The sequence below is a fragment of the Pyxicephalus adspersus genome, chromosome 4 (assembly GCF_032062135.1).
Source record: "Pyxicephalus adspersus chromosome 4, UCB_Pads_2.0, whole genome shotgun sequence".
In the NCBI taxonomy this organism is placed as follows: domain Eukaryota; kingdom Metazoa; phylum Chordata; class Amphibia; order Anura; family Pyxicephalidae; genus Pyxicephalus; species Pyxicephalus adspersus.
Window position 1 is genome coordinate 86,230,522 of NC_092861.1, and position 14,861 is coordinate 86,245,382.

Consider the following 14,861-nt stretch of genomic DNA (forward strand, 5'->3'; position numbering starts at 1 on the left):
CAAGTTTCTATAGCTTCACTTTTGCAATTAGAAGAATTAAGTCTATCCTAATAAACTCAGGACATTTGGTATCTAGAAGTACTAGATACTTAGCACCTCTGAGTAATGGTGCTTTTGCAATTTCCTAATTAATATAAAGTTCTAGTGATGGAGCATATCATAGGGTTCATTGTACAGGAATGAACTTCTGATTCCTGGTGTTTAGAAGCACATGTCCTATGCTCTTATATTGCGGTCAGCCAATGCTTTGTAGACTATATTATGTCCATCAACTAGAGCTAATAAGGAAATTCATGATATAACTTCACTGAAGATTACACTTATAGTTTAGCTGTGACTAGTACAAATATATCACATTCAGAGCCCTGTTAAAATATACTATGGAAAGATGGACAATCTAACCAAGGTACACATCACTGAATATAGTAAGATAGTTTTCCTGCAGTCAGACATATGTAGGGGTAGAGAATCACATTTTATTTTAAATTAAATCGACCCTTCTTATCACATACATATGGAGCTTGTCTTATGTGGAGTGAGCTGGTTAATAGGTGAAACATACACAGTTCACCTTATGACCGATGGATCCATGCAATTTGAACTGAGATTAAGCCCAGCTAGGACCACACCAGTAGAAGACACTCAGCCACAGATTAATAGAATCTGCTGTGTACTCCTATTATAAACCCTGTATATCCTGCCAGCTCCCCTATACTCTTCATAGCTTATTCAATCGTCCATTCCTTTTGGCAGCCTCAATTTACTATGTACTGGTATTTAGAAGAATTAACTTAGTTTTATCCCTTAGGCTCAGTTTATGCTAATACCTACCACTGATGGAACACTATCAGCAAAGTCTTGTAATGTCTCCAGAAGACAACAAAGACATGGTATTGCATGAGTTAAGTTTATTTGCTCAGCACATCTTGGTGATCACTGGTAATTAGTTTGTAATTGGAATGTCTCTTGACTCGCTAACAAATCCTATTACAAACCAAATCATTGCATGAATGCCTCTAAGGTTGCCTGCCTGGAGAGGATCCCATCCATACAAATGTTTGCAGTTATCCAGCACATACCTCTTTTCCTAGATATCTGATTTACTCCTTCACACACCCCTTGGCTGCTGGAAAGAGATCTGGAGATTATTATATGCAAGGAGTTTAGTTACAATAATTGGGTTTATTCCAATGTTAGAGATCTAGCAGATTTCTCTACCTGCCCCCCTTTAGATTTCAATAGGGAAGACAAACTGATAAGCTTGGCTGGTTACAGGGTCATAAAATGCAGACCAAGGAAGGCTTACCTAGTGCTGTCATCATCTGTGGTTCTGGTGAAGGCACATGTCAATCAGAGATAGTGGTAATAAGGGTCAGGAAATTCCTGGCAGTCTCCCCTAGAATATTTGATACACTTATGTGATCCCCCTTAGATGTGTACTGCACCCCCTCTTTGTCAGTCCATGTTTCCTCTTCCCCCTAACATGGAAGGTCCATGTTTTATCCTGACTTGTTAGCTCAGCAAGAGATCTTGGTGTGTTTCCACCAAAGTGCTTACAGATGGCACATAAGGGTGGAAAGTGTCTATGCGAGGGAAGTGGTGCCCTCCAGCAGGCAAGAACAACGTGTTTCTTTCCTAACTGATCAGATCTCCAGACTTTTCTTAATAAGCAGTGTGCTGGGAATGATAGAGCCATGTGTGCCTGGGAGATAAGTCCTACTGGCTCATGTTATCATCTCATCATCCTATAGAGATGCTGGGGCTGATTTACTAAAAAGGACTGGGAATCCCAACACAGTCATTTGTAGAAATATTTACAAATGTTTGCACACAATTAGGTAATTTAAGTAAATATTCACACATTGTATGGTGTGAAGTTACCTAACTCCTTCAGTCAATCAGCCCAGGTGCTAGAAGTTATACTGCTGTCAGAATATGTTCAAATACTAATACAACCAATACTTATATATTATACCTGAACCTTACAAATAAATATATTGCCTGTTTATTTTTAGTAACTTTTTATTTGTATGTCTCACCCATCAAATTAATTGTGATCCACATTGCTGTTTCAGTACTTTCATCAGATACACATGCAGATACACTGAGGCTGATTTAATTAATTACATTATCCTGTAATGTGAAAAGCAAATTCCTGTTCGTTTTGCCAAACCTGTGCAAATAATGCATAATGAATTATTGAAAGTAAAATGTGTATAATGTTGGACAGATTCACAATTCATTTGGTTAATCAGTTTTACACCGTTTAGGTAAGGCAAACTGCAATATATTGCTAGATGTCTTTAAATAGACAAAACTGGTTTGGGATAAAATAAAGGTAAAAGCCTCTTTTTTGCCATGTATGCCATAGTAGACTATTCCCTAGGTTTCTTATGAGAGATACATACAAATTAGGAACTGTACCTCTCAGATAGTTATCACCAGTGTATGTGTTCCTATTGGAATATTTCCACTGTACTCCTATTCCTACTCTGTACTCCTAGTGATAGTTGTCCCCAGGACTAATTGGGTGGATTTTCCCAATGGGTTTAACTATTTTCTGCTCTGTAAAAAAAATAAAGTTTTGTCTTTAGTTACACCTTAACTCCTAGTGGTAATTCAATTCACTAAACACTTTACTATCACAAATCCTTCATAGAAAAGTTGTGTACTTAGACCCCAGAATGTAAGAAAATAAAATATATAGGGCTGTGACTGTGCCATTGTTCCTTAGGAAAATTCTAAAAGTTTGGGGAATGGTGTGGATAGGAACAGACAAGTGTCAGATTGCAGACAGTCACTTGTTACAAAATGGATAAACATTTCTATAATGCTTATTATATAAATAGACAATGCACTGTGCAGTGCATTATAATATTCTATATACACAGAATGTATAACAATAGCTATAAGGGAGACAAATATTAATAAAAAAAATAACTCTTGCATTTTAACCCTTTTTTTATAAAAAAAAAAATAGATGATGGGTAAAAGTTATATGTCTATAATTCCAAGTGCCAAACTCCATCACCATCCTTTGTGCCACATGTCAATTTATTTTTAATCATTAACAAATTGAATTGTCCTTGGTGCCCTTTTTTGACTTTGCAGAGTTCTTTATTTTAAAGAAATATTTCAGAGGTTGGAAAATTTTTTATCTATTAATGTAAATAAACAAAGTAGACTGTTATTTTACCTAATGAAGCCTGGTATATTGTTATGTAACAATGGGTTTGAATCCTTAGTTGTTTCCTATGTTCTACAAGCACATGTGATATTGTAGTGTGTAATAATAGAAAAAAATGCAGGAGCACTGCTACTGTCCTTATCACAGTGACCACATACATGATGGAACTGAGTCCCTGCCATCAATTCTGTGTCTTATAGCCCCCTCTAGTGACTGATTGTGGGAAAATCAGGTACCACCAATTCTGCATTGCAAGGGGGTGAATTTTAATGGCCATAAACCTTGTTACAAGCTCACAGTTTACTTTTTAAAGTGTGTAGCACTAATGCTCACAGTTCACATTTATAATTCAAATAGCATATTAATGGAATAAAATATACATTTATTTGAAATTGTGTTCCATCCTGATACACAGAAAACCACAAGGCACAGAAGAAAAAAAGATTTCTTAGTAATAAAAGGCACAGTTGTGATAATTTGCATTAATATTCATCAAAGTACTTTTTTTCATAAAGTTTAAATAGTAGGTGCAGCAAATGCTTGATTTTTTTGTACTACAATCAGTATTTTATTACAGTACTCCTTGCACCTGCAGCTGATGTAGTGTTAAACGGTATCCCAGTTCAAAACATATTTGATACATCTCCTTAATAAAGGATATTTTATATCTTTTAAAACAATGCAAGTATACTAAATGTCACTGTTTCCTGTTGGACTATAGAACTCAACCTCTATTATCAACCCCACCCCCACCCCCCATCCAAATGTACATACACATTCCCAGTTTTGCTATAAAAAATCCACAGTGTCCACATACTGTATTTATGGTATTTATGGAAAGGGCACCTTTTTTTTGGGGGGGGGCAGAAGGTGGCCTTGCATATTATTATTATTATTATTATTAATATTAATAATATTAAGATTATTATTATTAAACAGTATTTAAATAGGGCCAAAATAATATGCAGTGCTGTACATATGTCAAAAAGAAATAAGTAGTTACTAGATGTCCCTCTAACAATAATACAAATCTGGTTGTCAGAGAGGGAAATAAAAGCTGTTTCTTCTACAGAAACAAGGTAAAAGAGACAATAATGCTAGCACAGGTGCTATAGCAGAGAGGGAGGTTTGGGGTGAACTTATTATGTTATCCCTGGATAAAAGTTTTAAAAAAAACCCATAAATGACTATTCATGGACCTGGGTTAGGATCATGGTACCATGAAAGTCTTCATAGATTGCTTGCTTGAAGCAGTTCACTAATTAGTAGATCAAGTGGTAATATTATTTGCAAAATGAATATTCCCCCCGGTGAAAATAAAGTGGAATTTAGGTTTGGGTGTAGTTTGAGACATTTTATTTACAACCTTTAAGCATACTATTTGTGCACAAGGTGCTTTAATTCCAAAATATATATAAATATATACATATATATCATCAGAAGTCAATATTCATGGGGGTCACTGAGATACCATGACTTCTAGCAATATTCATGGGGGTCACTGAGATACCATGACTTCTAGCAATATTCATGTAGTGGGGGGGGGGGTTGGATACAAAGCCATGGTGGCCAAAAAATGTCTGCCCACATAAAAAAGGTCCACTTAATAGGAATTAAGAGGAACGCACCCCATTACCTCCATAGACACAGCTTCCAAATTTGTATATTTGCCTACAGAGAAGAGCAGGAGTGAAGCAGACACCTTTAACTCATCTTAGGGGAAATGTTAGTGGAAAGAGGTTTTTTTAACTAACCAAATCAATATTTCACACTAAAAAATAGACCAGAAAAGTCACTGATAAATTTATATTCAGTGTATCCTTCTTATTAAACATTCATAAGATAATATAATTTTTGATGGAGCAGCTGAATAAATAATTTTCCAAACCGGTTTCCAATTCTATAAACCGGGTGTGTCATGCCTCACAATGCAGAACGATACACCAAATATGTACTTCTTTCTTGGCAATTTCGGGTTTATTTCTGAATGTTTATTTTCAGAGTTAAGTATCTGGCTGGCCAAACAGAGTTCAATGAGTACAAATGATTCTCCGGATTTCAAGTAATGTTTGTAATTATCAGGCTGATTGTTGAACTTTAAGAGGCTTTAAACCAGGGTTTTGGGTAGTCAAGGGATATAGATATCATGAGGTTTTTCAAATGATCAGAATCCTTGGTTTTCATTCTTCAATTAGAAAAGTCTAAAAAAAAACAAAAGTTAAAGTGGTGCAAGAGAAGAATTGCAACTGGTCCCAGCAATGTAGAGGCCATGTATCTCCTCACTTTTGAATGGGTGCAGAGTAACCTGTTTGACTATCACTGATGACGGTTGGGACAGTCTCAGCCTGGACACCTGAAGCACCCCTAAGGAGGTCATAGGTATGACTTGGGTGACCATATCAGATATGCCATGGCTTTTAATTCTATCCCAGATTCTAAACAATTCACCCAGGGGAGCTGCTAATGAGTTTACGGGTTGGTGTTTAACAAATAATATGTAAGCAAACATCACTAAATATTTTAATTTATTTAGAAAAAAAACAAAATAGGAAAACTTTTACATGCAATTTTTGAGTAAATAAAAGCATCCACATCATGAAATACTTGACATTAGATGACCCATATCAGGAAGTACATAGTAAACACTAGCTTCAATGAACAGCACAAGCTTATATATATATATATATATACATACACACTCACACGCTTGTTTATTTATTTTTTTATATTTTCATGTATAAGACAAAATAATATGTCAAGGAAAAACAGTTAAAGGCAATGCATCACTGAAACAATAGCCAATGTTCAAAGTCATAAAACCTAGGAACAACAGAGAGATTTCAGTTTACTGTGCGTAGATACTGAAAAATGAATTCTGCTTTTATTACGAGCAGTTTAGTTTTGCATTACTTATTATTAAGGTTTTATTTTTTTACTCACGTAGAAGAATACTGCTCCAAATGTCTACCTTTATATAGCCATAATGAGCAATATAGAGAATCTTCTGCTGATACTTCACATACTTACATACGGGACATGATTGTCTTGACGTACATACATCACCCATTATACTTGGCACAAAACAAAAATGCATTCTGGTTTATGAGACCAACACAACATGTTTTGCACCCATATATTTCCTAAATTAATGCTGTACAAACTAGCCTAGCTTGATTCATAGGATCCTTACAATATACAATGCTGGGACAAAAATGTGGAAAGTATCTGGTCTGCAAGCTATTGCCTATAAGCACTGTAGAAAAATGTTATGTTGTTTTAGAATAACTTGCTTAAGAACCATTATAAATTTCCATGCATTAATTTTAGGAGGTAGTAAAAATTCCAAGCCTTTTCCTCCCCATCTGTAACATGCAATGTCTTCTTGCTGGCTCAATGCAAGAGATCAACTCAGCTACATTCCACAATTAACATGTGGATTCCATTCCGGACCTTCTCATTTATTACATACTAACACACACACACACTCTCTCTCTCTCTTTCCTTTTCATTATGTGTACCATGTATTGAAAGCTAAACTGAAGGTATTACAAACTGCTTATTCTAAGGGATACAGCATATTGGAAATAACAAGGCTCTCCTTTATATATAGAATATGTACAATTAGCAAGAATATTTTATTTTTAGTTCTTTATGCTGGTTTATTACTTATTGTCGGTTTGAACAGACATAAATTAAATAGGAATACTTCTGATCTGAGATTATAAATTTCAAATCATCTGTGTAAGGATCAGTTGATAAATCGACGTATTGGGGAATGCAGGTATTTTTTAATAATAAAGTACTAATTATGGAAATAAATTAATAAAAATGCTTGATTATGACCACTGATAATTTCAGAATTTGACCTTTTATTAGTTTGTATTGTATATAGAAATTTTATAATTCAGACCTTACTCATAAAAGGAATGGGATTTATTATTCCATTGATTTAAGAATGTGTAAAATGAAACTGTATTTAAGTCTATTTGGTGCATTCCACGGCGCCCAAATTGGTGATCCTAAAGGCGCCTTTCAGACATAGTGCGGCTAGAACACACTCTCCAACTATATCATTCCTTGTCTATAGTCGCGGTCTTGGTTTCAAGAATATCTTTTATGAATTATAATGATGTGGCGTCTTCTGGGCCAGACCTGTTGTACTTACTATAAAATGGTATGCCTCAGTATTCCGATAACTGGGTTTACTGAAAATACATTGGAATGTTACTACACAAACAGATAGAAAGTTGTAAGTGCATAAAATATTTTCGCTGACTAGCTGACTTAAATAAATTAACCTATTTATTGCCAATTAGGAAGTTTTTCATTTCCAAGTAAACTCCTTACATTTATATCTTGAAATGTTAGCACCCAATACTTTTTTAATAGATCTTTAGAAAGAGACTCAGATCTTTAGGAAATAGAACTCATCTAAAGCAATTGCAATCCTTACTCAAGGCTATGTAACATACACTTACATTTCAAAAAGTAAAACATTTGGTGAAAATGTTAAAGACTGTAAAGGGGTAAAAAGTATGTTCTGCCACCTTGGCATGATGATCAAAGCTTAGCATCTAACCACATATTATAAAAAAGTTAGAATGGATCTTCAGTGTTAAACTACAAAGATTAGTTGAAGTAGTGTAATTAAATATCAGAAAGGTAATGCAATATAACAAAAAAGGAGCACATGAAAGAGAAAGACCATGGTATACCTGGATTTCACTCTCTGACACTACCATTATGTCCCAATGGTCCACCACAGTCCCAATACATAATCCACATCACTTTTACCATTACACAATAATGTATAAATAGGTTGATGTCATTCATGACTTGACTTACATCGCATGAGCTGATTAAGAAAGTAAGGTAAGACCTTCAACTGTTTAGCAATTGTCATGGATTTAATAATTTCTTGGCATTTGCTATTCCTTCTTTGTAATTCTAAATGCACCTTATTTAACATCTGATGTGCTGATAGCATTCCATTTGTCACCATGGTCTACATACATGGAGGGCATTTGGACATGCTAGCACAACCAGAACATTTATGTTTATGCTTAGGTTCCAACACTATAAACAAATTTAGCAGATAAATGGCTGTGTTTGTGTAGCTCAATTTAGCAGATAAATGGCTGTGTTTGAGGAAAGTATCATATGATGTGTCCCACGGTAAATAGTCTTCTGTGTGAATCTGCTGTTCAATCCAGGTGGAACAGGTGGTGAGCATCTCATGTCTGATACAAAAGTTGTACAAGTGTACAAAAATGTCTATCTTTCTAGTGAAAACACAATTAGTTGTAACTTTGGCTGCTCCATTATTATCAGCTACTTGGACCCAAAATACTTTTTCTTGTATCCAATCTTTGCCCATTTCATATAGCATATCTGCAGTCTCTGGTCACATCCTGCAGTATGTCTGCTGTCTTTGTTACCGCATGTCCTGAAGGCCTTAACTATCTACAGTTGTAATTCTCTAGCCATCTGCTGTAGCTTGTGTGCAGTCTACGGGCGTTAACTATAGTATGTCTGCAGTCTTTGACTATCTACAGTTGTATTTCTGCAGTCTCTATCTATCTACTGTATCTTGTCTGTGGTCTCTGGCCATCTTCTGTAGTCCCTGGTCATCTCCCCTAACAGTTGTAGTATGCAGTATTTGACCATCAATGGTAGTATGCTTGCAGCCCAAAAGCAATACATACATTAAAAATGTTGATTTCACATGCTACACGATCTACCCCCTTTTTCTAGTAACCATCACTGATGTAGGGAACATCATTGGCATGTATCAGTAGGCAAAAATAAATATTTAATTTGGTCTTTGATATTGGGATTAGACTGTCTTGAAATGTCTTTTCCACCTCTCAAAGTGTAGACAAAAGGTATGCAAATGTTTTAGTAATCTAGAACTAAATAGTTAGAGCTATATAGTTTAAAATTCAGTCTAATTTACAGTAGTATACAAAACTTTGCAACATTTCATTGAGCATAAAAACTACACTGGTATGAAAATGACTTCATAGATGAGCAGTACGGAGTATCGTGCTTAGTCTCAGCTATTTAAATCACTATCATCGTAAAATTTTATATGATGATTTTACTACAGCTGACAAGCTGAGAACAGCAACTCACAATTCATCTGTTTTTTTTAAACTAGTTTCCTTTTTTTAGAATTTTAAGGCACAAAACAGCCATGTTGTTTGTATTATGTATAATTCATCATTGATTTAAAAAAAAATGGCAAATGCACTTAAATTTAGGAAAAATACAAAGCTTTACATTCAATCAAAATGCCTAGTCTCCCCCCCTCCTAATGTGTGTTAATTCTCCTACCTCCTAGATAGTAAGCTCTTCAGGGCAGGGTCCTCTCCTCCTCCTGTGTCACTGTCTATATCTGTCTGTTATTTGCAACCCTTATTTATTGTACAGTGCTGCGTAATATGTTGGCGCTATATAAATCCTGTTTAATAATAATAATATTTATAATAATAGTCTGTCATAGTCACTGCTACTCCACTAAGTCCTGGTAAACATGAACAAAACATCTAGCTCTTACACTGCAATACAATGTAAGAAAGCTGATAATAAAGCAATGCTATGTAATAAAGCTGACTATTATACAAATCATTCATTTATTAATATTGAACTACCATACTAAAATGTATGCCAAGTCAAAACAAATTTTGTTGTATTTTTCTATAGAGTTTGGAAAGAGTAGAACCTCCATCATGTTTTACTGCTAACCAGGGATCTATTAGTGAGATTTCCCTCACTTTCTGTATTGGTGCCAATGGTGTCACCAGCATAAGAAGTGATGGAAAGTCTCCAAGAGCTGCACAGATAGAGAAATAAATGTTTTTTTTTAGTAGAGAAGACTAGAATCCCCTTAGTTTTTTTATTGTTGTCTATGTCTCTGGTCACACATCAGAAGAGTAAGGGTCTGTGTTATTTGGCTTTTTTTTTTACTTCAACTGGGTCTTTCTCATCATACAAGTCAACTCATATTGGGAAAAAACAGCTTGGTGCATTGATGCAGCTTGAAAAAAGGTCAAATGCAAGTTCAGAGGGTAACTGTATTTCAAATGCACGTGTGAATGGTCTTTAATTTGCCCTCAAATGCAAGGGAAATGCATTTTAATAGCATATTGCATTTTCCCATCGACCGAATAGCAACAAAAACCATTGGTGGTTCTAAATCGTTCCAAATCTATCTGAGACCTTGATAAATACTTTTGGCTGGAGTGACACTGTAAATCGTTTCCATTTAATGATTACAGTTTCTTTTTAAGAATTGGCTCCAGTCAAGCTGTCTGGTGGTAATATTGGCATAGATCTGGGGTTGGGGCGAAGGGAAACACAGTCTGTCTGGTAATACCCACTACATGCTCAGGAAATATTTTTGGAGATGGGGATGTGTCAGTGGATACATTGTTCTAATTTAGAAGAATGGCTGTTCTGCAAGGAAAACTTATATCACATTATAACTATACTTAAACAAAGAAAATGATCAAAACTTAATACACAAAAGTATCTGTCATACTAGGCTTTAACTAACAGCTTTGCTTCCCATTATTGAACTGAATAGTCCCTGATCAAAGATCAACTATATTTACAGCCTAGGGATGTCAGTGAAGACAGCAGCATGTCTCTGTTTATTCCTGTAATTGTTAGATACAATTAAAATATTGAAAAGTACTGTCGCTGCTTGTTTTTTTTAGTATCCTGGTTTTATTGGCATCAGGCCCTAATGGAAAGGGCATGTGTTAAAGCACTACCTTAAATTACTTACCTCACCATTATTAATAAATGAAAACTAGAATAAAGAAATAGGGCTTTGCAAATGACAAACAGATACAAACAAGAGCCCAGGAGGAGCATATGACCCTGCCTAAAACAGAAGAGAAAATTCTACTTTGGTAGGGACTGCTTGAAGAAACCAAAGCTTGGATCCTAATAACAGCCAGGATCATGCAACCAAAAGCTTGGTTGTTTGCTCATGTGATCAGCACTAAAGGGGAGCTGAAAAACTGCTAATGTATTTGTAGCATCAAAACTGTTAACAGGTTTAAGTTACCATTTCCCTACAGGTCCACTTAAGTATTTATAGTCATTACATGATAATCAGTACTGGGTTAAATCTGTTGGCCAGTATGGAATGGTACCCTTAGTAGATCTTTCTTTCAGTAAAGTTTGCTTCAATTTGCAGCTTATTTTCCCTGGGGTTCTGAGGAAAGGGCAGTGCAAAAATATATGTAAGCCAAGAGAAAATCAGTGTACATATCGCTATGTTTTTGTCAGAAGATATTTTGACAACCAGAAAATTCGTCAAAATCTGACCACCTTCTAAGATTTATAAACAATTGACAAGCTTTGGGACCATTTTGGTTATTAAAAACAAAAAGCATAGGGTATATGGAAATACATTTCAAAAACAAAAATTCTTTGTAAAGTAAAATAGGGCTTCTGAAGTAGTATTGAGAGTGAAATCTCATGTTACTAGATGAACACGTACATAGCACGTTCTTGGAGACGTCTTGCAGTACTCAAATGATCTGTTGTAAATATTTGTGTTAATCCCTTTCGCTGCGATTAAACAAAGTCTAAGCAGCAACTCCGAAGAGATAAGTTCTAGTTAATTTTAGTTACAGCGAAAGCTATGGCTCATGTCATGCTTGGGCAGAATGGTTTAATGCTCTAAAGAGAAAGAAAAGAAAGCATCATGTATCAGCAGCAGTGAGGAGTGTAGCAGCAGTAATGGGAGTTACACTGTGTTATCATTAGCAACAATAATTACAGATGCCGGAGACTGTTATTCTAACTGGTGATGCTTCACGGTCTGTATGAAAACGTGTTGGTAAATCACACAGAAAGAATGTGGACATTGCCCTTTGAATCTGTTCTGTTTTTTTTTTTTTAATAATAGGCTTTGACTGAAATCTACAAAAAGGCATTGGGGGCTGCTATTATGCTTTAAAATGTGCATCAGTAAAAATGTAAAAATATACTCTGAGCTCATGCACAATTTACCAAAAATGTTGGAATGTTGTGTAAGAATGGAAATCTAACAAACGTACGACCTGAAACATATCAGATATACTCTTTTCCTTGTAAACACGGTTGAAAAGTTTTCTCTTTAATGGATGTAAGGACCTCACAGAATATAAAGAGAATGTAAAGTGCTTTTGTGTAAAATTATTTATTATGGTTAGGTCAAAAAATATTTTGTTCAAGTTTTATTGCCATTTAAATATATATAAAAATAGCGAATATGATTTATTTACTACTTGCAGCCAACATGTGGTGCACTTAAGGTTACAACTTCAGTTTCTTACCGGACCAGCTTTCTGTTCTGGAAACTAAAGTGGAAATCGCTGTGCAGCGCATTATTGTCCTGGATAGCAAAAATTCACATAGCTGAATGACCAATATTGCTACTCTCTGTATTATTGAGCCGAGATTTTATTTTCAGTTAAACATAGGCAGTCAGAAAATAAGCAGCCAGTGTTTGGCCCAGTATACTCCAAATAGCAAGAATGAACTGTATATTAAATGTTTGTGAAGTAAAGGTGTTGTACAAAATAGAAAAATAAAAAACAATGTACAAGAGATCTGTTTATAAAGTCTGTAAGCTTTTTTTTTAATTGCACAATTATGTTGGCTGGAATCTTTTGATAGACCCCCAACACTTATTTCATGAGCGCCCAAAAAAGATAAATAATCATTTCACCGCAAGAATACTAACATCAGAGTCCAAATGGCATTTAGGAATAAGATGTGACATCCTGTTAGTAGGAGGTAAAGGGGAGACGGGCATTGCCTCTGGACTCCAGTTCCTATCATTTCCAGTTATGGACCAGAGCTCACAAATTCCTAGCTCCAAACATAGCTATACTTCTTCTTAATGCCCCACCCTGGTAATAAGTTTCAGATCACCAGACTTATTCCATCAGTAGAGAATACAGAACACACTGTATAGTCCCTGGGTCTTTCCACCACTACGGCATTTAGGACACATTGGAGAAATGCAACAGTAGGTGCAGGACTCCTCATGGGTGGAGAAGGCCAAAACAAAAGTGGGTGTACCTCATTTAAAAAAAATATCATTGTATTTTAAAAATATGCCAAAATTAATACAAAGGTTTAAAATTTTTGTGGTCTTATTCCCGTGACGTAGAGAAAGGGAAATAAATTCCCTGCCACTGTTATTTCAATATTCGTGCATTCTTTTTTACGAAATCACATCAAATACAAACATTCCATGAATAGAGCATACTCTTTTGTTGTAATGAAGTTAATGGCAAATTATTCGACAAACATTTTAACGTTATCTACTTTTCTTATCTTTGGAATAATTAGATTCTGTGTTGTGACATTTATTGGTCCATATACAACCTGATAGTTGCATCTATATGCCAAGAGAAGGTATTAAGGCATTGCATGATAGCCTCCTAAATAAATTGGTAGACCCATATATTGGCAGAAGCTGTAATGAACATTTAACCCATCTGCTGAAAAATGGCACTTTCAAGAAGTCCACTGGCTCATTTAGTAACAAGCTTTGCATTAAAACACTCTATTCTTTATGAATTGGCTACTATGTCCTCAGATTGGGCCTGATTTATTAAAGCCCTCCAAAGCTGGGGAGGATACATTTTTACGAGTGAAGCTGGGTGACCCTGCAAACCTGGAATGGATTTCTTAAATGTAATTTGCTCTTTGTTAACAAATGTTTTCAGTCCTGGACCAGAAGCTATTCTAAGTTTGCTGGATCACCCAGGTTCACTGATGACAGTGTGTCCTCTCCAGCCTTGGAACACTTTAATAAATCAGTTTAGCAAATCAGTAAATCAATTTAATAAAAAACCCAATAAATGAAAAACATACAAGCCTTATTTTTGAACATATAGACAGGACCACAATTTAATATGCATTGTACTGCACTGTCATGAGTTGTGTGTTGTGCTCTATTGCACAATGTATTACAATGCGATTTACCATGAAAAGCATGCATTAGCCCTCAAAATATTTCCTTGTAGAATGGAAAAATGTCATGATTCAGTAAATAGTTTTCTTTTTTGGCTATTCCATAAAACAAGCAGAAAAGGAAAAACACCTTTAGGAATCATCATACCATCTGCTAATGTTTTGTAGTTTGCGCAACCCATTTATAATGAAACATATTTTATTGGTTGAAACCATAACAGATATATGATACATGAAGTAAACATTATAACAATCAGTTGCTTTGTTATGTATCTACATACAGCAGCCACATAAAAGTACGTAGATTTATGTAGCCCAAAAAACAAGGAGAAGAGCAGTCAAGTATTAATGAAACGAAATACACCTGTATGATAATTCATGTAAATGTATGATTTGGCTCCAAGGCACTCAGGAGGTAAGCAGAAAAGATATTGGCTCAAGATGAAATCTGATCAAATGCTATCAGAGACAACGATGGGAGCCAATGCTGTTCAAAGGAATACACGTCTAACCTTAGAATGTACATAATATTTTCCATGTGTAAAATCCACCAAACCTTATCTGCCAGCATTTGATGAGTTTCTTCCAGGTGCCTTCCAGCACGCATCTGGTAGCAGCAGAATATAGTTTGAGGATACCAAGTATATACGATCTTTGGAGAACTAACGTGGGTAGTTTACTGTTTTCT

General features: G+C 35.3%; 1 protein-coding gene across 1 annotated transcript in view; it reads left to right on the top strand.

Moving 5' to 3' along the window:
* RSPO3 (R-spondin 3) overlaps positions 1–14,861 on the top strand; it is a 45,387-nt gene that overhangs the window by 981 nt on the left and 29,545 nt on the right. The gene's annotated exons all lie outside the window — the stretch shown is intronic.